At 41.1% G+C, this 22,924-nt stretch overlaps 1 protein-coding gene across 1 annotated transcript in view; it reads right to left on the reverse strand.

Moving 5' to 3' along the window:
* Positions 1 to 22,924, reverse strand: part of ANO4 (anoctamin 4) — a 470,138-nt gene that overhangs the window by 113,261 nt on the left and 333,953 nt on the right. The gene's annotated exons all lie outside the window — the stretch shown is intronic.

Consider the following 22,924-nt stretch of genomic DNA (forward strand, 5'->3'; position numbering starts at 1 on the left):
GAGCTCTGGCCTGGCTCAGGGGTGAGGTCAGAGGCGAGTCTCTAGAAATTGCCTCTCTTCGTTCCTTTCCCATGTTCCTCCTCTCCTGGAAGGGGCCCCCCTCTCTTCTAGAGCATGTACTTAAGATTGCTGCTCTCTCAGCCAAGGGCCCACCCAGCCTCCGCAGTTTCTCACAGGACTCATACACACACACACACACACCCCCCCCCCACAACACTGAGTTCCCAGTAGGTGTTCCTACCCTACTGAGAGGTTTTCCAGGTAACAGATAGAGCTTCCAGGACCGTACAATGCAGCATGAAGTGGCCAAGTCTTCCCCTCCCAAGAACGTGTTAAATGGCAGAATATTAGAGATACTGGGCAAGTATAATTGCTTCATAAATTATAAAGTTTATTAACTCAGCAGACTTTTATTTGGTACTTTTGCATGAACTGGACACCATGCAAGGCTTATCAATGGTAGCAGCCATCGCCCTCAAAATCCAACTCAGAAGTCACCTTTCTCAGCAAGTCTCACCACCCCTCCAACTGCACTTCTGCCACCCAAAGAGTTCAGTACTCTCTCCTCTTTCTCTAGTAAAATTTCTTTTCCCAAGAAGATGAATTCTTAGGTGTTGCTCAAATCATTCGGAGATAAAACTGGCCTGGAGAAAGGGTGGTCCAAGCATGGGGTTTGGCTTGGGAATAGAAATGGGAATGTGAGTTTGGGGTAAAGGAGAAAAAGGCCAGAGAATATGAAGACAAAATGTAAGTCACATGGACTGATTTCTTGGAGAAGGACTTTCCTCTCATTTCTACTTCTCTTGTATTCTGTTATATTGTTCTCAGAAAAAAGTAATTTGACTTGGTGGAGGAGAGATAAATGTTATGTGGGTAAATGAGAAAGCTGCAGCATTTATCTTACATCTTCTCTAGGGTTTTCTGAAAACATTTTATGGCATCAAAGAGGAAGAGGGGAAAACTAAGAGTTACATCAAATGCAGTTCCTTTTATTTTATCCTCTTCTGCTTTTTCACCTTGAGACAGACCACTACACTTTAACACCAATAAAGATGTCATAAAGAAGTAGACAACAAATAAAAAAGCCCATTTTTGACTCACGATTTCAGATAACTGAAAGCTGATAAGCATGACCACGCTTGACAAGACAATTCTGGGCTAAAAGCGCATGTCCCCCCTCCATTAAATGGTTTTCCGCTTCCTTCTTTTTTTGATACCACCCCATTACATTTTGGGAGCTCATGTAACAGTTCTCTATAATAAGCACCACAGGCGAACTTCACAATTTTGTTTTCCTCTTCTTTACATCTAGGTTGTACCTGGATCCTGGAGATTCTACAGTGGGAACAAATATATAGAGCATGTGCTGCCAGGCACTATTCTAAGCTCCAGATATGGTAACTCATTCCATGCTTATGATAAGCCGGGAGGTCAGTACTGTATAGCCCCATGTTACAGGTGAAGAACCAGAGAGGTGAAGTGATGCACCCAAGTCACTCAGTAAGGGTCAGAGCCAGGATCTGAACTCAGGCAGTCTGGCTCCAGAGGCTGTCATCTTATCCATGCCACTCACTTGCCTCCCTGGGGCAGAAACTTCTGACTCCTGGAGGTTGGCTCTCCTGGGGATCAGCCCAAGAGTTGCTCTGCTGGGAATGCTCTCCTTGTTTCTACTCATCCTTAGAGCCTCAGCTCAGGTCACATCTCCCTCCGGGGGTCTTCCCGGACTCCCCCACGCGCACCCTGAAGAGTAATGTGGTGCTACGAAAAGAGAAGGGAGCAGAAAACCATTTCATCAAGGAGAGAGATGAAATTTTAGCTTCAGCATCACGCCCACTTTCCCTTAAGACTTTGAAGTGAGACAGACCTTAGCCTGAACCCCAGCTTTGCCACTTACTGTGTGGTGTTGGGACTGTCCCTCAACTTCCTTGGGTCTTGGTTTCCTCATCTGTGAAATGGGATAGCACTGTAATCATTTTCATAGGGTTTCTGCAGAATTAGGTGAGATGAGGAGCACTGCTGAGCCTGAGTCTGGCATTTAATCAGCTCTCAGAGTTAGCTGTCACCATTGCTGTTGTTTCTATAACATTATATAGAACCTGTCTGCCTACATGACTGTCTTCTCTGTAAGAGCCTCTTCAGAGCAGGGACCGACCATGTGCATCTCTATTTCCAGTACTGGTATGGGGTTTGGCATATGATAAGCCCTTAAAGTTGGCTCAAATGAGAATAAATGAGATCTTCTGGAGAACCACAGCTAACGTGGGGGCCTATGAGACTAACTCTCATCTCATTATACCTTGGCCTCTATTTCTGCTTCCTGGAAATCTTTCTACCCACTCCATCGTTCCAGCTACCATATGAACTATTCTCTCCACGTTACTTGTCTAAGGATCTTCTTGTAGGGTATGGAGCAATCTCATTTTCTCTGTCACTCCTTCAAACTGGAGGGCTAAGAGAAAGAACAGCGATGACTTCCTACATCACGGTTCTCAAGCTTTTCTTAGCCACTTACAAAACAACCCTCTTCAAATGAAATCACACACAAACACCATGTAAGTGGAGCTGTTTTGGGAAATGGAAGACTTGGTGTTCAGTCTCTGAGGTGTGAGGGTTCCACCCAGGCTTGGAAACTCAGCTCTGCTTTCACACATTGCTGCTGGGCAGCAAACAAGTACAAATTGTATGAGGGCATCTTGACCAGGTCTATCAAAATTATTCAAATAGCCTCATCACATCTCCTCTGATCTAGCAATTCCTCTCTGGAAATTTATTCTACCAGTATGCTCACCCATGTGCAAAGTGACAGATGTACAAGAATGTTCATTGTGGCATGGGTTATAATAGCAAACGTCTGGAAATGACCTAAATAATTCATCAGCAGAGGAGGGGATAAACAAATAATGGTACAACTCTACAATGGAACACTGCAGCTGTAAAGAGATTAAGGATGCTCAGTGTAGATATAAAAAATCTCCAAGATACTACAGGGTAAAAATAAGGTTCAAAACAGTCATACAGCTATTTGTGTCCAAGAGGAAAACATATACATGTAAAGGAGTACATAGATATATGTGTTGACATGTATGTTTGCCGGTGCGTGCATAGAATGACTATGGAAGGATATATAAACACCTGGAAAGACTGGTTGCCTCTGAGAAGGACTAGGTGACTGGGAAGGTAGGAAGGAAACTTCACTGAACACACTTAAGACATTTTTATCATAAGTAAGTACTACCTATAAAAAACCCTGAAATATTAGAAAAAAGACAATTTAAAGGGAAAATGCAATTTCTGTTCTAGGTTGTTCTTACTTTCACCCTCAGTGGTGAGAATAAACTGCTGAATTGGTGGAGGATCAACTATATGATTAAGGCTCTAAACATCTATCTCCTTATCCTACCCCTTGGAGGAATTCTGTAACATGCCCAAAGTCATACAACCAGCAGGTGTTGAGAAAGGGTTAAAAAACCAAATGCCGGGCTTCCCTGGTGGCGCAGTGGTTGAGAATCCACCTGCCAATGCAGGGGACACGGGTTCGAGCTCTGGTACAGGATGATCCCACATGCCGCGGAGCAACTAAGCCCATGCACCGCAGCTACTGAGCCTGCGCTCTAGAGCCCTCAAGCCACAACTACTGAGCCCGCATGCCACAACTACTGAAGCCTGCGCGCCTAGAGCCCGTGCTCTGCAACGAGAAGCCACCGCAATGAGAAGCCTGCGCACCACAACGAAGAGTAGCCCCCCACTCACCGCAACTAGAGAAAGCCCACGCAGCAACAAAGACCCAACACAGCCAAAAATAAATAAATAATTAATTAATTAAAAAAAAAAAACCCCAAATCCCTTGCTCCAAATCTCCCCATTCTTTTGTAAAAGGAACTGCTGGAAGGTCTGCCTGTGTGCATGTGTGTGAAGGGGGCTTTCTGAATGCTTCCATCTTGCCCTATGAGGAAGGCCCTGCTCACTAAGTAATGGGCAGACCTGAGCCTGAAGCTCCCGCTGACCCCCCCCAGGACCTCTACCCTCCTGCCTTCCCTGGAGGAGAACAGCTCTTGGTTTTTACTTGGGAAGGCTCCGACCTCCTTTACTCCAGGAGGGATGAAATAGAAAAGGAAAACGCTGTGAAACTGAGGTTTAACTCCAGACCTCCCGGGGCTGTGGTTATTTGCTCTTTACTGATATGTTCTCCTGTGGCCAGCTGTCCACGGCCGTGTTGTAGAGTATCACAATATGCTGGTTGTTTAGCAGGCAAGCATTGTTTGCTCTGTGCAAAGCACTGTGTGTTGAGGGTGTTACACATGGAGGTGGGTGGAGGGAGGGAAGGGATGTGGATGTTATGTACGCATGTATTTTGATTAGGGGACTGCAAAAGTGGAAAGAACCCAGCTCCTTTCTTATACATCCCTATTCGATAAAATGAGAAACACGCCAGCTTTCAAGGGTGTGAACTGGGGAAAGGTGCTTGTTAGAGCCGGGTATAAAATCAGCTTATGAAGCGTGCCACTTTTAAAGCAGATAACAGCTCATTTCTTTTTCCTAAACTTTCCTCTTAGGCCACAGCTATGAGGATAAGACTACACTGTCTTCACAATTACTTTAGTTTGAATTAGCTAGAGTCCAGTATCGTTGGATAAAAATTTCTAAGATAATGAAAATGTTCTATATCTGTGCTATCCAATATGGTAGCCACTGGTCATATGTATCTATTAAGCACCTGAACTGTGGCTAGTGTAACAGAGAAAGTGAATTTTTACTTTAATTCAAACTGATTAAAATTTAAACAGCCACATGTGGCTGGGAGCTAACTGATATTGACAGTGCAAATAAACAATTGCCTAAACTGTGGACGACACTTTGAGTATGCAGGCAGAGCCTAATGATGGGGTCCTTATCTTGCATACCCCTTTGACTAGAGAAACTGGAGCAGGAAACTGGGAGAGGGGTGAGCGTGCCCTCCAGGTCCATGTACAGGTTGCCTGAAGACCTGAATTCAAGTCCTGCTCTTCTACTTTAGCTGTGTGGTTTTGGGGAGGTCACTGAGTCTCTCTGAGGCACAGTAATCTGTCAGGAAAATGAGGGTCATAATGCCTTAACTGCCCAAGGACAGGGTTAGACAGTCACAAAGCGAGACGATAAATTAGTGAGACAGATTACTAAACCTAGTTGGTAGGCAGTTGGATATAGTGTCCAATCATCTATTTGAGATCACATCTGTAGTCTAAGAGACAACTCAAACCGAACATGTCCCAAACAGAACTTTTGATCTGCACCCTTGTAAAAGAAAAACTTGCTTTCTCCCTGGTCTTTTCCATCTTAAAAAATGGCACTACTATGCACCCAATTTCTCAAGTCACAAAGTTGAAATATATCTTTGATCCTCTGTCTCTCATATCTGATATCCAATCAAGTTCTTTGGGTTCCTCTTCCCAAATGTTATCCTGAATCTGATCCTTTCTCACACTTCTTGCTTCAAAGCTGTTTCCAGGACTACTGCAATAGCCGCCTGACTATTCTAATTTCACTCTTTCTCCCTTTAGTTAATTCTCTATGAATCTATGAGGCAATGATCTTTTAAAACATAAATAAAATCTTATCCCTCTTCTGCTTAAAGCTCTTCAATGACATCCCACCGATTTTTGAATAAAGCCCAAACACCTTTCCATGGTCTAAATGCTCATACATGGTCTGGTTCTTGCTTACACCAATGACTTCATCTCCTTTCTTCTTCCCCTTGGTCACTGTAAACCGGCAACATTGCCCTTTTTTCTGTTCTTGGAAAAAATCCAGCTTGTTATTGCCTAGGGCTTTTGCCCATGCTGTTCCTAGATTTTTGCATCACTTTTTGGTCTCAACTTAAATGTCATGTCCTTACCATCCTAGCTAGGACTGTCACTCTCCTGCTCCACAAGTTACTCCCTCTCTGTTCTATTACCTTGTTTTATTTTCTTCTTAAGTTTTACTTTGAATTTTTTTTTTTTTTATTGGGGCAGGGGTGGGGAGAGATGTATCTACATGTTCACTGTCTGTCCCCCTTCTCCTGCAGAATGCAGGCAGGGCTTGGACTGCCTTGTTCCTTATTCTAGGGCCCGAGTGAATAATCAGACCATGTGTTTTCCATACCTAGAGACCCACTGAATGTTGCAGAAATCGTCAGATTATATCACAGATAAATTTTACATTTTTCTCTAACTTAAAGATTCTGAAAATCAGTTTTATTTTATAATTATGCTTTCTCCGTATGTGTTACTACTTTGGGGGAAATAAAGGCAATGAAGAGGTTTTTAAAAATTTGGTTTAATACCTACCTTATGAAATTTCTGAAATTGATAAAATAAACAAGTATCCTCCAAGATATGAAAATCTCCATGGTTTAAAACTTCAAGTGGAAACTTTCTCAAGAAGCATTTCACTACTTATAGATGGTGCTATATAAGTATTTTAGATTTATAGCCACATTATTGACTTCTATAAATTTAAAAATCTAAGGCATATGGCAAAGAAAGAAACAGAAACAGATTATTAATCAAGGCATGTTTCTTGGCCCTAGAGAACAGGGGCTCGAAGCACGTGCCCCACTGGATTTCAGAACTGCTCTGCTGCTTCTGCTCTCCATTTTGAACGGAAGCATCTATTGTAATTATCTGGGCCCATCTCTCCTCACGGTCTATTGGAAACGTAAGGGGCAGTTAGTTTGTCTTTTATATTAACAGGTCTCTGGTCCAAGAAGAACTATACCTGAAGAGCTGCTTCCAAGGATTCTCATCCCCAATTGAACCTGATGTTGGAACAAAAGATCCTGGACTTTGAGCCTAATGTCATATTGGGATGAGAACTTTGGGGATCCTGAAATGGGAGAAATGTGAATAAAATACATGCCAGAGGGAAGACTGTGGTGGAATGCAAAAAATGGTCACAATTCCTCCCATTCCTATATACACATCCCGTTGTGATGTGAATTTCTTGCTTCTTCCATCAAGAGATAGAGTCTATCTCTTCACCTCTTGAATCTGAGTATGTCTTGTGACTGGCTTTCATCAACAGAATGTGGAAGAAGTGATTTTTGTTGAGTTCTGAGCTGAGGCCCAAGCTCTGAGCACCCACTCCCGTCCACTTGGAACACTGGCCCAAGACTGCCAACATACAGAAGCCTGAACTAGCCTCTCTGAAGATAAATGACCACGTAGAGAGAGAAACCCAGCCACAAGCTGGCACCACCCACCAGACATGTAAGGGAGAGAATTTCAGACTGTCCAGCCTGGCTGAGCAAAGAGATGATTGCAACCACGTGTTGACGCCAACTGAAACCAGTGGAACTGACCAGCTGATTCCAGCACAAACTGCTCAAACAAAAGAATCATGAGCAAATAAAACGTGTGCTGTTTTAAGCCAATAAGTTTTACTGTTACATAGCAGTAGATGACCAACAGACCAGTCTTTCGTGATGGTTGAAATTGTACTATTTCATAATACAAAAAGAAAAGTGAAGGTTAATGCCTTAAAGATAAATATTTCAGGAAACTTTCTTAATTAGACTTTTCAATAGAGACCTCCCTTTTTTTTTTTAACAAAGAGAAGCAAAGGTGATACAGTTAACCGTCACTTACATTACGTCCTCAAATTAGTGAAAATCTAAGTAGGAACAAAGCAACCAATTAATTTTTTATGCGACAAGACCTATTTTGATAGTTTTGGGGGCTTTAGGCAACTGCAGTGCAATAACTTTTTTATTTGGCTGCACCGCACAGCTTGTGGAATTTTAGTTCCCTGACCAGGGATTGAACCTGGGCCCTTGGCAGTAAGATCACGGAGTCCTAACTACTGGACCGCCAGGGAATTCCCCTAACTTCTTAAGTATACTTGTTATGAGTAAAAGGATGAGATGATTATCGAACTAAATATATAATATTCAGAGTCCTGACTGGTAAAAATTTTCAGGCCTCTTTTTAGGCGATAAGCTACTGGAATAAAAAGCAATGTGAGACATTTTTATTCCAATGGTCATTTTTAATTGTACTTCACAATCTCACCTTTTCTATTTGAATGTTAAATACAAATTAAGAAATACTTGCTCTTGAGACTTTCAGGTAAGGATGGAAAATTAAACACCTGTATTCAATTTTTCTCTCTCTCAAAACCCCATGAAAATAATAGCAATGTGTGGGTGTTTGTGTTTAAATAAAGGTGTAACACTCAAGGGACGGGGATAGCAGAAGAAAATAGCAAGAAAATGTTGGAATGAGAAAAGTAGACCGACAAGTGGTAACAGAGTTAGGAGACCAGAAAAAGCTGAATACTAAATCAGCTCTGGGGAGAACCAAGACAAATTATATTTATGCTACAAAATCTCATAAAATCGTAGAACTGGGGCACCAGTGACCTCTAGAAGTGGGCTGAAGGGGATGCTAAAATAAGTACTGGCTGAAAGCTGTTTAGGAAGAAGTCAGATCCCCAGATCCTCACTTGTACTCTAACAGAGTACTGGAGTTTTCTTCTGTTTTTTGTTTTTTTTGATAGGGTAATATAGTCTCTGAACTGAGACATCAGGCATGGTTAGGAGTAGGGGTACCATAGTGAACTCTGGAGGATCAAGTGAATATTTGCATCCTGGAAGCTGAGACTCCCAGCTATCTTCATCCATTTAGGCTCTATAACACTGGCAGCCAGGCCTTGACTTTTCAGGCAGAAGACTGGCAGAGACCTCTCTGGGGAATCCGACCAGCCTAAGATGAAAAATCTAAAGTGACATCGGAGACTCCAAAATAAAACTACCCAGCCACGAAGCCCACAGTTGACAGGCCCCACCTTATACTCTAAACTTCTCAAGTTTTGCATTTCCTATTCTTAAATATGGACAGCCAGCCAAAGATTACTATATATCTGAAGAAATCTATTAACATAAAAGATAGAGAAAAATGCAAAGAGACAAAAACAATCAGAAAGAAATACGGTAGAGGAAATTAGGCTATGTAGAGTGATGAAATATTTAAAAAATCATTATGAATCATTATGAATCATAAAAATCATTATGAATAGGCCATATATGACAATAGGCCCACAGCTGACATCACACTCAATGATGAAAAGCTGAAAGCTTTTCTTCTAATATCAGGAACAAGACAAGAGGCCAACTGTTGTAACTTTTATTCACATACTACTGGATGTTCACTAAACATATTGTGATAATCATTTCATGATGTATGTAAGTCAAATCATTATGCTGTACACCTTAACCTTATACAGCGCTGTATATCAATTACATCTCAATAAAAATGAGAGGAAAAAAGACAACCCCTTCTTTCCCCCCCCAAACTCCATAGTATTAGAAGTCCTAGGCAGAGCAATTAGGCAAGAAAAAGAAATAAAAGGCATTCAAATTGGAAAGGAAGAAGTAAAACTGTCACTATTTGCAGATGACATGATATTATTTATAGAAAACCTTAAATTCTCCACTAAAAAACTGTCAGAACTAACAAATGCAGTAAAGTTATAGGATACAAAATCAATATACAAAAATTTGTTGCATTTCTATACACTAATAATGAACTCTCAGAAAGAGAAATTAAAAAACAATCTCATTTACAATTGCATCAAAGAGAATAAAATACCTAGAAATATATTTAACCAAGGACGTGAAAGACCTGTACACTGAAAACTGTAAGACATTGATGAAAGAAATTGAAGAAGACACAAATGGAAAGATATCCCATGCTCATAGGCTGGAAAAATTAATATGTTAAAATGTCCATACTACCCAGAGCAATCTATAGATTCAATGTAGTCCCTCTCAAATTTCCAAAATTCCAAAATTCTCTCTATTTTTCACAGAGATAGAAAAAAAAATCTTAAAATTTGTATGGAATTACAAAAGACCCTGAATAGCCAAAGCAATCTTGAGAAAAAACAAAGCTGGAGGTATCACATGCCTTGATTTCAAACTATATTACAAAGTTGCAGTAATCAAAACAATATGGTACTGGCATAAAAGCAGACACAAAGATCAACGGGACAGAACTGAGAGCCCAGAAATAAACCCACACACATACGGTCAATTAATTTATGACAAAGGAGCCAACAACATACAATGGGGAAAGGACAGCCTCTTCCATAAATGGTGTTGGGAAAACTGGAGAGCCACATGCAAAAGTATGAAACTGGACCACTATCTTACACTATACATAAAAATTAACTCAAAATGGACTAAAGACTTGAATGTAAGACCGGAGGCCATAAAACTCCTAGAAGAAAATATAAGCAGTAAGCTCCCTGACATTGGTTTTGGTGATGATTTATTTGGATTTGACACCAAAAGCAAAGGCAACAAAAACAAAACTAAACAAGCAGTACTACATCAAACTAAAAAGCTTCTGCACAGAGAAGGAAGCCATCAACAAAATGAAAAGGCAACCTATGGAATGGGAGAAAATATTTGTAAATCATATACCTGATAAGGGGTTAATATCTGAAATATATAAAGAACTCAAACAACTCAATAGCAAAAAACCAAAAAATAAACAAAAAAACAATCTGATATAAAAAAATGGGCAGAGGATCTGAATAGACATTTTTCTAAAGAAGACATACAGATGGCCAACATGAAAAGATGCTCAACATCACTAATCATCAGAGAAAATAAAATCAAAACCACAATGAGATACCATCTCAGACCTATCGGAATGGCTATTATCAAAAAGACAAGAAACAAGTGTTGGTGAGGATGTGGAAAAAAGGGAGTCCTTTTGCACTGCTGGTGGGATTTTAAACTAGTACAGCCACTATTGAAAACAGCATAGACGTTCCTCAAAAAATTAAAAATAGAACTACCATATACCATATGATGCAGCAATTCCACTTCTGGGTATTTATCTGAAGGAAATGAAAATACTAACTTGAAAAGATATATGTGCCCCCATATTTATTACAGTATTATTTATAATACCCAAGATATGGAAGCAACCTGTGTCCATCAATAAATGAATAATAAAGAAAATGTGGTGTTGTATATATATAACTCAGATATAAAAAAGAAGGAAATCTTGCCATGTGACGACATGGATGAACACCGAGGGCATTATGCTAAGTGAAGTAAGTCAGAGGAAGACAGACCAATAACCTATGATCTTGCTTATACGTGGAATCTAAAAAAGAAAACAAGCTCCTAGATTCGGAGAACAAATGAACAAACTGGTGGTTACTGAGCGTGGGGGTGGACAAAGTTGGTGAAGGGGATCAAAGGGTACAAACTTGCACCTATAAAATAAATAAGTTATGGGGAAGTAATGTACAGCATGGTGTCTTTAGTTAATAATACTGTATTGCATATTTGAAAGTTGCTAAGGGTAAATCTTAAAAGTTATCACAAGAAAAAAAATTGGTAACTATGTATGGTGATGGATGTTAACTAGACTTATTGTGGTGATCATTTTGCAGTATATACAAATAATCATTATACTGTACACCTGAATCTACTGTGTTATAGGTCAATTATACCTCAATTTAAAAAATCATTATGTTCAGAGAGTTAAGAAGATAATGCAATTGTGAAAAAAGCTCAAAATATGATCTTAAAAAGCTAGAACCTTATGAGAATAAAATAGTCCTTCGAAACTAAAACAAAATGAGAGCAGAAATTAAAGCTCAATAGAAGAATTTGAAAATAAGTTGTAGAAATTTCCCAGGGCAAAAAGGTATAGATAACAAATGGAGAGGAAAGATAAGGATGTGAGAGTCTCAGCTCATGAAGTCCAATATCTGAAAAATAAGAATTCTAGAAGGAGAAGAAGAACAACTTATCCACAAAATTCAAGAATTATTCAAGAAAATTTCTGTGAACTGAAAGATAAGAGTAGTCAAGTTGAAATGGACCAGTACAATAGATGACCACAGAGCCACATCAAGATACATAACTATGATATTTCAGAACACGGGGGACAAAGAAATGATCGTACAAGCTTCCATAGAGGAGAAAACAAGTTACATAGAGGGAATTAGGAACTGGAATGTTTTTGAAGTTCTCAGCGGCAATATTGAGTTTTAGAATCAAAGGATCAAGACTTTAAAAATTCTAAGGGAAAAGGATTTCTATACCTAGTCAAACTATCATTACAAATGAAGTATAACAACTATGTGTATTCGTTTGCTACAGCTGCCATAACAAAGTGCAATGGATTGGGTAGGTTAAACAATAGAAATTTATTTTCTCACAATTCAGAAGGAAGAAGCTGCCTCATGGATAGATAGAATACTTTTTATGAACCCAAGAGCGCTTATAATAGCATCTACTTTATTGGTTCAAGGTAAAACAAAGCTGGGTTAGAGTCTTGGTTCTGCCAAGTACTAACTATTTGAATTTTTAAAAGTAACTTCTCTAAGCCTCAGTATCCTGATCTTTCAAATGGGTCAACAATAATACCCACTTCAGAGAGAGGTTTGAAGATTAGGAGGTGTTGCCTGCAGTGTACTCATGTACACACTGTGCTCATAAATGGTAGGTTTATGATATTATTAGCTCTCTCTTTGCCACTTTTTATAAAGATGACTGATCCTTAAAGTTCTAACACGCCCTGATAAATAAGTACCTGCTATTTTGAAATCAAGTATTAAAAAGTCTTTATTTTAATAAAATATTTTCAGATACACAAAAACGCTGTATTCCTAAAAATACAGCATTAGATTGTACGTTTAAAAACTTTACAGAAATGGTATCATGCTCTACTCATTCTTCTGCAACTTACTTTCCTTGTGCAACCATGTGAGTTTCATTCATGTTGACAAAAGGAGCTCTAGTCCAATCATATTTCCTGCTGCTTAGAAGTCTGTTGTATGAGGACACTACAGTTTGTTGGTTCACTTTCCTGCTGGCGGATATTTAGGCTATTTCTAATGTTTTACTATTATAAACAATGCTGCAAAATGCACACGAGCAAGTGTTTCTCAAAGAAGAACATATCTAAGAGTGGCATTTCTGGTATGTTCATTTGGACAGGTTTTAAGAAAGAAGCAACAGACAAACTTGGGAGTCTCATCCACATGTCACATCAGGACATGATTAGTGGTGAGGTGTGTCATAATTAATTTGACACTAGTAACAGTTAAAGTGCCTAAATTTGGGAACGGACTATATGGGAGTAAATCGATGTTATTATAAAGGTACCTCAAATCCATTCTAATTATTTTTTAAAACCAATGTACTGTTTAGAGGAACAGTAAAGCACAAAGGAATGTGTTGCATAAGTAACCATTCCCGTGTGTCATGGTAGAAAAAGGTTGGAGAATCATTGCTTGAATCAAATATTTTTAAAATGTCAGTCACCTAACACGAGAATAGGCATTCACTTGGCCTATTGTTAAGACATGGTAGGCCAAACGGTATCTCTGATGTTGGCTAGGTATACACAGAACCAAGCGAACTAGGGAGATGGACAGTTATCTGGATAATTCTGGAGGAAGAGGAGGTGGCAGGAGGAGCAAAGGAGGGAGGAAAGAAGAAGAGAGAAAAAAGTGATATCCTGGCATTAGTAACAATTCAATCCTAAACTATCTCCATCTTTAGTGAGAAAGTTCACATATATCAAAATTATCTATTTATATGTCAGGTACATATATTATTAACAATAACAGATAAATTTATTGAACATTTATCATATGTACTTAAATACTGTGTTGCTACTTTTTACAATATTACGTGGGTATTATTATGATTCCTAATTTATGAGTAAAGAAATTGAAGCTCAGAATCATACAGCTTGTGAGTTGCAGAGCTGTGATTTGGGGTCCAGGACCCAAAAACTCCAGAGCCTCTGTGAGCTCAACCGTTAACCCTTAAGGACAAAAACTGTGATTCATTCATCTTTGTCCAGCCCTACACAGTGCCTGTCAGAGAAATGGTGCTTGACGTCGACTGAATTGAAATGGATATTCAGAATGGAAACATGAAAGCACTGCAATATTTAAATTTATTAGAGATCACTTTTATCTGCCACTCAAGTGAGCCAGAATGAAGAGGAAATAATTTTTTAAAAAATCTGTACACACAAGTTTGGAAACATAAGTGATTTCTTAATTAATCCTCAGACCAGAAAAATCCAATTTAGGATAACCCAGGCCTTAGCTTTCTACTAATTAGGGTGCTAACTGTCATTCGGTCAATAGTAAGGTTTCTCCTGAATTATCTAAGTAATTGTCACTGTGTAAATTCATCATTCAGTGACTCATCCATGGCTATTGTCTTAGTTTGGTCTTGGTCATGGGTCTTGTTTTTATATTCTCTTATTGGAGCTGAGTAGGTCCGAGTGCTGACCAAAGGGACAGATCTTTCTACTTTCCTGCAGTTTATTTTGGTTGTTGTGATCAGCAAAGACCTAGAAATTACGTCAAGCATCTACAAAACTTGGAATTCGGTAAAAATTTATCTTCCTTAATCCTTGTCTTTTTTTTTTTTTTTTTTTACCATATTTCCCCCCTCTACCATCTTAGTGGCAACCTCTATCTATTCCTGCTACAGCGACAGTACCCCCTCTAGGGCTCTTCCTTCCTCCCCTTGTTTTTAACTCTCTAGAAAAGATCTGATAAACTTATTCATAATGGGGTATAAAGGAAAAATAACATTAAAAATTTCACTTTTCCCAGGGACATTTTTTATTTTAAATGCGGATGACTTTAGCCAAAGGATTAAAGTTCATACTGTAAAATTCCAGGTATTAGGGAGTGTACTGCTTACTAAGTTATCTCTTAGCTTCCCTCTTCTACATTCTTTATGTGCTGGAGCAGGGACCCTGCCAACGACAATTCTACTTTGCATTTGGCTCTCTGATATGTTCTGCCAGTAGGGGGCACTGGAAGGGGAAAAAATGGAGGCAAGGGGACTCGGTCTTTCCTGTTTGCCTGTTCTCCTTGTCGATGTCACCCCAGCAGTGATTCTTCAACCTCATCGTGGCAATCGGTTCCAGTTTTCATCTTTTAAAAAATACCCCAAACTAGACCCACTGCATTGTCCCATACCCCAGAGGTACCAGCCGGGACAGCATCTCCTCAGAGGTATAGGGCTCAGCTCCAGGGCTCCTCTGAGCTTCTAAAGTTCCGAAAACCCCACCCTCTTCCTTCTGTTCCTCTGGCCCTTGGAGCAGTAGCTGCTTCACTTCCTGAAGTTATTTTCTGTGTGGCCTCAGTGCTCCCTGGGTGACATGTTAGTTCTCTGATATCTACCTAATCAATTCCCCGCCTTAACCTCTGTTAAAATAACTGTTGAGTTTCAGTTTTCCTGAATGGAGCCTGAGTGATACAGGACGGTAGAGAAAGAAACAGGTCAGGGGAAGAGGCTGACTCCTCTTAGAAATCACATACCACATAAGCAGACATCTACCTGTCCTGTTTGTTAATCTGAAAGAAATACCACCACGGTATACTATGCATAAAACAGATAAACAACAAGGATGTACTACTGTATAGCACTGGGAATTATAGCCATGATCTTGGAATAACTTTTAATGAAGTATAATCTGCAAAATACTGAATCACTATTCTGTACACATGAAATATAATACTGTAAATCAACTATACTTCAATTTTAAAAAAAGAAAAAAAAAAAGATGGTCTATGAAGTTGAATTTTGAAATCTTCCAATCGCATGTCTGATTTCTGTCCCACAGAGTTTCTCTCTCCTCTGCCCGAATCTTTGCTAACTTTCATGGAAACTTCCTCTCCTAAAAAACTAAAAGGTTTCTAAAACAAAACAAAACAAAACAGCATAAGACATCATCTGAGCCCTGAAAGAGCTCACAGACTACTGTGTTATATAAATGTGACGGGACAAAAAAAAAATACTAACGTGGGTTATTCCTAGGTAAATTGCATTATTCTTCCTAATTGGCTGCTTTTCTTTGTGAGGATTATATATCCCTACCCATTATCAAGGACCTACAGCCCCCTTCCCTGGGGAGAAGTATAATTCCTCTCCCTATTACCATGCTTGGCTGTGAGACTTGTTTGGCGGATGCAATATGAGCAGAAATTTTAAGAGCCATCGTGTGGCTCGACAATTACTTTTTTTTTCTGCCATGAGAATGCATGCCTTACACACCAAGTGAAGTTAAGTCAGAAAGAGCAAGACAAATTCCATACGATATCACTTATATGTGGAATCTAAAATATGACACAAATGAACCTATCTACGAAACACAAACAGACGCACAAACGTGGAGAACAGACTTGTGGTTGCCAAGGGGGAGGGGAGCGGGGGGAGGGATGGGCTGGGAGTTTGGGATTAGTAGATGCAAACTATTATATATATATTGTAGAATGGATAAACAACAAAGTCCTACTATATAGTATGGGGAACTATATTCAATACCCTGAGAAAAACCATAATGGAAGAGAATATAAAAAAGAATGTATATGTATGTATAACTGAGTCACTTTGCTGTACAGCAGAAATTAACACAACATTGTAAATCAACTCTACTTCAATTAAAAAGAGAGAGAGAATGCATGCCTTGGGCACAGGTTGCTTCTTCAGGCAAGATCTCATAAGAAAGGAGACCTGTGAAGAAGAGCCTCAGCTGGCCCACAGCTAATGTGTTAGGTGAGCAAGAAATAAGCCAGACACTGAGATTTGAGGGTTGTTTGTTACTGCAGCAGAATGTAGCATACTCTGACTGGCACAGTCTCTAACCCAACAAAGACAATCCTGTAATTTATGGTCTAATTTACCCTCTCCTGAAAAGGATGGATTTTTTTTTTCCCTGGTGGAGAAGCTATGTCAGTCCTCATAAGAAAGTGATGGGAGAGAGCAGTGAGGCTTGTGAGGAGGAGAGGAACAATAAAGGAAGAGGAAAGAAAAACTGTGCAGGCTGGGGTGAAGGAGGAATGGGTTTGTCGGGGGAGAAAAAAGGCAACACCCGAGTACAGGATGGTATGAAGGAAGGAGAATGATGAGTAGTTTCTGAGGACCACGTACTTGGCTTCTCTTTGTGTCCTTTGAGAAACTCGAGTAAAGACTGGAACTCCCTTCTAATTACTTTTGGCTGCTGCATTGAGCTTTGTGCCACACACAGACATGGATGGAAACAAACAATTGTATATCATCAGTGCCATAATCACAACATTTACAAAGCCTAATGGGCCCAGAAGTCTAATGCCGTCTGCATGAGACGTAAGAGGTCTTGTAAAGACAGCAGTATCTGGACTAGCTCCCGGGGGGAGGAAAGGCTTTCACCAGACAATGAGCGGAATGAGAGCCCACCTGAGGACAAGGGAGCATCCGTCACGAGGCATTCAGGTGACCCCCGCTGCCACGTGGTAGGATCATCCAGCCTGCCCAGCCCGGGAGGCTAGGTTGGAGGGGAGAAGCTGGGGAAGCTGCTTTAGGTGCCATGCAAAGGAGTTTGAACTTGATCTCAAAGGACGTAGGGGATCTTTGAAAGCTCTTGAGCAAGGAAGCAATGCGGCCATATGGGGCAGTGCGTGGAATTCCCTGCCGAGGGTGCCCGGCTAAGGAGCTGAGGAAAGGGAGGAATCCGGCCCAGGCTCTGCTAGCCAGTCTGTGGGCTGTGGATTCTGGAGGAAGGGAATTGTTCAAATTGCTGTATGGGCTGGTGACCAGAGCCTGGCCAATGACCTGTGACATGAGTGTGGTGAACAGACTGGGGAGTGGGGAGAGACAGAGGAAGTGAGGAGACTTATAACTGTTCACCCAAGAGGTGGTGGCCAGTTCAACCAAGGCAGTGGCAGTGAGGTCAGAAAGGAGGAACTAGGACCGAAAGGATCTGGTGGTGATGGTGTGGGTGCCGTGAGGACAGTGGGAAATGAGAAGAATGCGGTACACCCCCGAGATAAAGACACTTCTAAGACGTGGTCCTGAATCAGCCGTCATCTGAATAAAGCACTATTCACAAAGGCCACAGGTTTAACTTCTATCCCCTCCTGAGTGCCACTCTTAGAGGTAAGCAGTACCTTGCCCAGGCCCAGGACCTCACAGGGCTCTTACGTGGCCCGCCCCCAGCTGACCGCTCCTCACGAGGTGAGCTGTCGGCAAGGCCAAGGGCGTGTGCCCACCGGAGCCCGCCCCCACAGCGCCAAGCCCACTTCCAGGTCTTTGTGGGCCTCTTGAAGACACCACTCTTACTGATGGTAGCTAAGCAGGGGCTGTGGATGGCTCCTGGACGGGGGGCTGGGGCATCCACGTGTATGAGTCTGAGCAGCCCAGTGGGGGATGGAGCTATGGGTGGGAAGAGAAGAGGGCAGGCCATGGGGCAGCAGGGGAGCTGCTTCTCGCCCCCTGCAGGGGACGGACCTCTGAGGAGCCTGAGCTCCTTGGACTTCCAGGTCTTTATGCAGCTGTATTTGTCGAGGTAGGAGAGACGGTGTTGCACTTAATTGTTAACATCATTTATTACTTTTAATTATTGAGACACATGGTCTATAGGGTTCATTTGTACTCTTGCCCAAGGCCTTACAATTGTCACCAGCAGGCCTGCCCTTCCCTTAGATTCAAGACTAGTGATTTAAAAGAGGTGAATCTATTGTCTTTCACCCCCAAACCCTAATGAAGATAAATGAGAGCCAGGGTGTGAGTGCGCCGGCAGAGCAGGTAAGACTGAGTTCGTGGAATCTGACTGTTCAGGAAAGAGGGTTTCCTGCTTCTGCCAGCTGTATAACTCAGATAACTGACTTACTCTCTCTGTTCCATTTCTCCACCTCTAAATGGAAATCACAATACTATATATATCAGGCTCATGGGTAGCCCGATGGCTAGTAAGTGCTTGGTCAATGCTAGCTATGGTATCGTGGAAGGAGCAGGAGTTTGACATCAGGCAGATTGGGGTTCTAACCCCAAAGTCTGCTTGTTACTATGTAGCCCTGGGTAAACTGTTTAATTCTCAGAGCCTGCGTTCCATCTCTGTAAAGTGAGGATCATAAAATTATGTTGCAGTGTTGCTGCAAACGTCAAAGGACACAATGAATGAAGAACACGTGGCACAGAGCCTGGCACAGGTACCTACCAGGCACAATGGTCTCCTCCCCCTCTGACCACTACTGTTCCACATGACATCATGCACAGTGTCATTACATCATGCACAATCCACCACCGATGCGGTCCCAGTGCCCTCCCTTCCCCTTTAGGTTAACCCTTCTTTACTTTATTGTACCTAAATTTGGCAAGTCTTCCCTCTTCCCATAGGTGCTCTAAATTGCCTTTTACCACTTTGATGAGTCAAATAGCCTCTTTCCTGTCAAATTTGACATGCTCGAGTTAAAATTTTAAATAAATATGTACATACGTATAAATATACATATGAACACATAGTAACACATATATTACCCTACGATAGTACAATACTTGCCACATAATAATACAAAAGAGTTTGTTAAATGAATAAGTTGATAAATGTTAAAGAACTATTTACAGATGGATAAACGGCAATAAAAGAGTTCTAAGGGACTATCCAAAGTTGGTCCCACAAATACTAAGAGAACACAGCTAACTAACCACTGGATCTCCAGACACCCAAAGGTACACTTTTCCCACATGCCTAGGTGCCCTCTTTGTGCCTTAAAACTGGAGTCACTAAGTTATGTGCTACCTAAAAGGAGACACATCATCAAGAAGTACAAATCTCAGGCTATGCAGCTTGTTTCACTTTCATCTCAGTTTAAAACTTTCCAGGAAAGAGATCTGTTTCCCCTGACTCTATGCGTCAATACCAGCAACCTGCATGTTCAGGAGCCTAATGCAGAATACGTGTCTGTAATACAACAAGTGTTCCGAGACAGCTGTAAGTCATGGGGGCACTAAAAGAACATTAATCCTACCGAAATCAATCTCAGTCTCTCTTTGCCTGAACGACTCTCTCAAGATTTCAGATCAATGATAACAACACAAAACCTCCAAACACTGAAAAGAAAATACAGTAAAAGGCACACGCTAGAAAAATCAGTATCTTTAGATAGCGAGGCTGAGAGGGTTTAGAAAACAAATATGCACATGTTACTGATAAATGTGAAATGGTAATACAGCCTGGCTTAGTTCAGGCTGCTATAACAAACTACCATAGACTGGGTGGCTTATAAACAACTGAAATTTGTTTCCAGGAGGCTGGAAATCTGAGATCAGGATGCTAGCATGATCAAGTTCCAGTGAGGGCCCTCTTGCAGGCTGCAGACTTCTCACTGTATCCCCACCTGGTGGAAAGATGGTGAGCTAGATCCCTGAAGGGCACAAATCCCCTTCATTGGGGCATCATGACCTAATCACCTCCCAAAGGCCCCACCTCCTAATACCATCGCCTTGGGGATTAGATTTCAACGTGTATATTTTGGGGGACACAAACATTCAGTCCATATCTGGAACACTGAGTAGAATTTAGTTTAAATGTAATGCTATTCCAGTTCGGGTCAGATATTTACCATTGCAAAAATCACTGTTTGTACCTCAAACCTTCCCTTTATACATCAACTGCAAGTCTTTAGAGATTCTCCCAAGGATTCTCACTGTACTCCTGGTTCATAGTAGTAGTAAAACTAACCACTAATACTATTAGTATTAATAATAAAAATAATAATAGCTATCAATTACTGAGTGCTTTCCGTGGGCCAGGTACCAGGCTAAGTATTTTACATGTCATTTCATTTAATGTCTCCAAATCCTACTGCCCAAACCCTCCATCCCTTCCTTTCTTCCTTCTTTTCCCCCATCAAAACTTACCTGTTCTAGATCCTTGGGGCTTTACAGATTGGCACATCTACATAGCTGAGCTAGGCAGAATAACAGTCCCCTAAAGATGTCCACATCCTAATCCCTAGAACCTGTGATCATGTTAAGCTATGTGGCAGAAGGGAATTAAGGTTGCTAATCAGCTGCCTTTAAAACAGGGAGAGTAGCCTGGATTATCCAGGTGGGACCAGTGTAATTACAAGGGCCCTTAAAAATGGAAGAGAAAAGCAGAAGAGTCAGAGAAGGAGATGTAAGGACAGAGGCAAGGAGTGAAATAAAGTGATGTGAGAAGGACTGTTGCTGGCTTTGAAGATGAAAGACGGGGCCATGAGCCAAGGAATGCAGCAGTCTCTAGAAGGTGGAAAAGGCAAAGGAAACAGATTCTCCCCCAGAGCCTCTAGAAAAGAATGCAGCCCTTCCACATCTTGATTTTAGCCCAGTGAGACCCATGTTGGACTTCTAACCTATAGAACTGTAAAACAATTTGTGCTGTTTTAAGCCATGGAATTCATGTAATTTTTTACAGTGGCCACAAATACATAATACATCATGTTAAGAGGACAAGACTGAAGGCAGAATATGGGGCCTGAGAATCCAAGCCTTGCCGCTTACCAACTGTGTAACCTTGGGCAAGTTACTTAACTTCTCTGTGCCTCCGTTTCCTCCTCTATAAAAATGGGGATAATGGCTATACCTTATTCACAGGGCTAATGAATTTGTAACCGTGAAGTACTTGGAACCTAGTAAGCACCATATAAATATTAGATGTCATTATTCCTTCAGCAAACTCCCTACTGTAGTGTTGAATTGCCTTCTCTGAAATTGAGTTTGACAGGGGTCTTCTGAACTATAATTCTTCAATAAAATGACTGTCCCTAATTCTGACAACCTTGGGCCGCTCAGGTGGCTAGTGAAGGAGAGACCTCTGTGGGATCAAATTTCAGGTGCCCGTACAATCACGGCTGGTAAACAGCCTGTGGGCCCCATTCTGGCAATACCACATCAAACGACCAAACGGCATCATGTGTTGGCTTATAAACATGCCTACCCATAGGTTTGCTTTTATTGCTTCTCAAGCATGAATATATGTTCAAACAGAATGTGAGGCTATTTGCTTTTTAATAAGTTCTCAACTTTAATTTTTGTAGAGTGTAGTTCAAACAACAGAGATTTACAATGAGCTTAGTTTAGGGTAGACTGTAGCCTTCTGCTGAAGACGTGCCTAAACTCCTACAGAAGGTTATGGCCGTGAGCAATTAATTCTCCAGAACCACAGTGAGGGGCCTGCCAGAAACAGTCCCTGGAGAAGCCCTAGCAGGAGCTTCCTCTAGGACGTTGCTGAGGATACCGACCACTACTTCACTCAGAGCCCCCGCTTCCCTGTGCAAGAACTTTATTTCTTGCAAATGCTAGGAAAATGCTAGGAAATGCACTACTTCTCTGAAGGACTGCTAAGCAGATGTCTACCTCTGCTCTGCCCACTAGGCTTAGGGCCCAATTTATTGGCTTATTTGTCAACCATCACAGATATATAGGCCATCAAGGTCTGCAAATCTGAGCCTATTTTTTTCCCCCAAACTTGAATGCCTAGTCTAAAAGATATTTTCCTTGGCTTGAATATTTACTTATATTTTACCATTTTATTTTCTTTCTCTCTTTACCCCACCTCAAATGCTTCAACAATAAACTCCAAAGGTGATCTAATATTTTTATATTTACAGGCTCACGGTAGTGTCATATGGCTGAAAAACTCTATGTACTTTGGCCCCGTTCGTGTGGCACATACCTGAGGTGGCAGCACTGTGGAGAAAACACACTTCTCTCCTGGTCACTAACCTGCCATTGACCGGAGTGACCTTGAGCAAGCCACTTAGTCTCTCTGACCTTCATCATACTGCCTGTACCCTCACAGTTGTAATGCGTCTACATTATAATTCTGGAACACAGGATTGTTTATTAACAGTGGGCACTTGTCACTCTTATCTTGCAATGGTTGCCACTACTACTTGAAGACCACCGTTTGGCTGACCACTCTTGTCCCCACCTCACTGCCATGGTCTGCTGGCCTATTCGGTTGACAGGAAGGTTCAAGTGATTATGTAATCAAAGGGGGATTACATCGAAGTGTCCATCGACAGGTGAATGGATAAAGATGTGACACATATATACAATGGAATATTACTCAGCCATAAAAAGAAACGAAACTGAGTTATTTGT

The sequence above is a fragment of the Eubalaena glacialis genome, chromosome 11, assembly GCF_028564815.1.
Source record: "Eubalaena glacialis isolate mEubGla1 chromosome 11, mEubGla1.1.hap2.+ XY, whole genome shotgun sequence".
NCBI classification, from domain to species: domain Eukaryota; kingdom Metazoa; phylum Chordata; class Mammalia; order Artiodactyla; family Balaenidae; genus Eubalaena; species Eubalaena glacialis.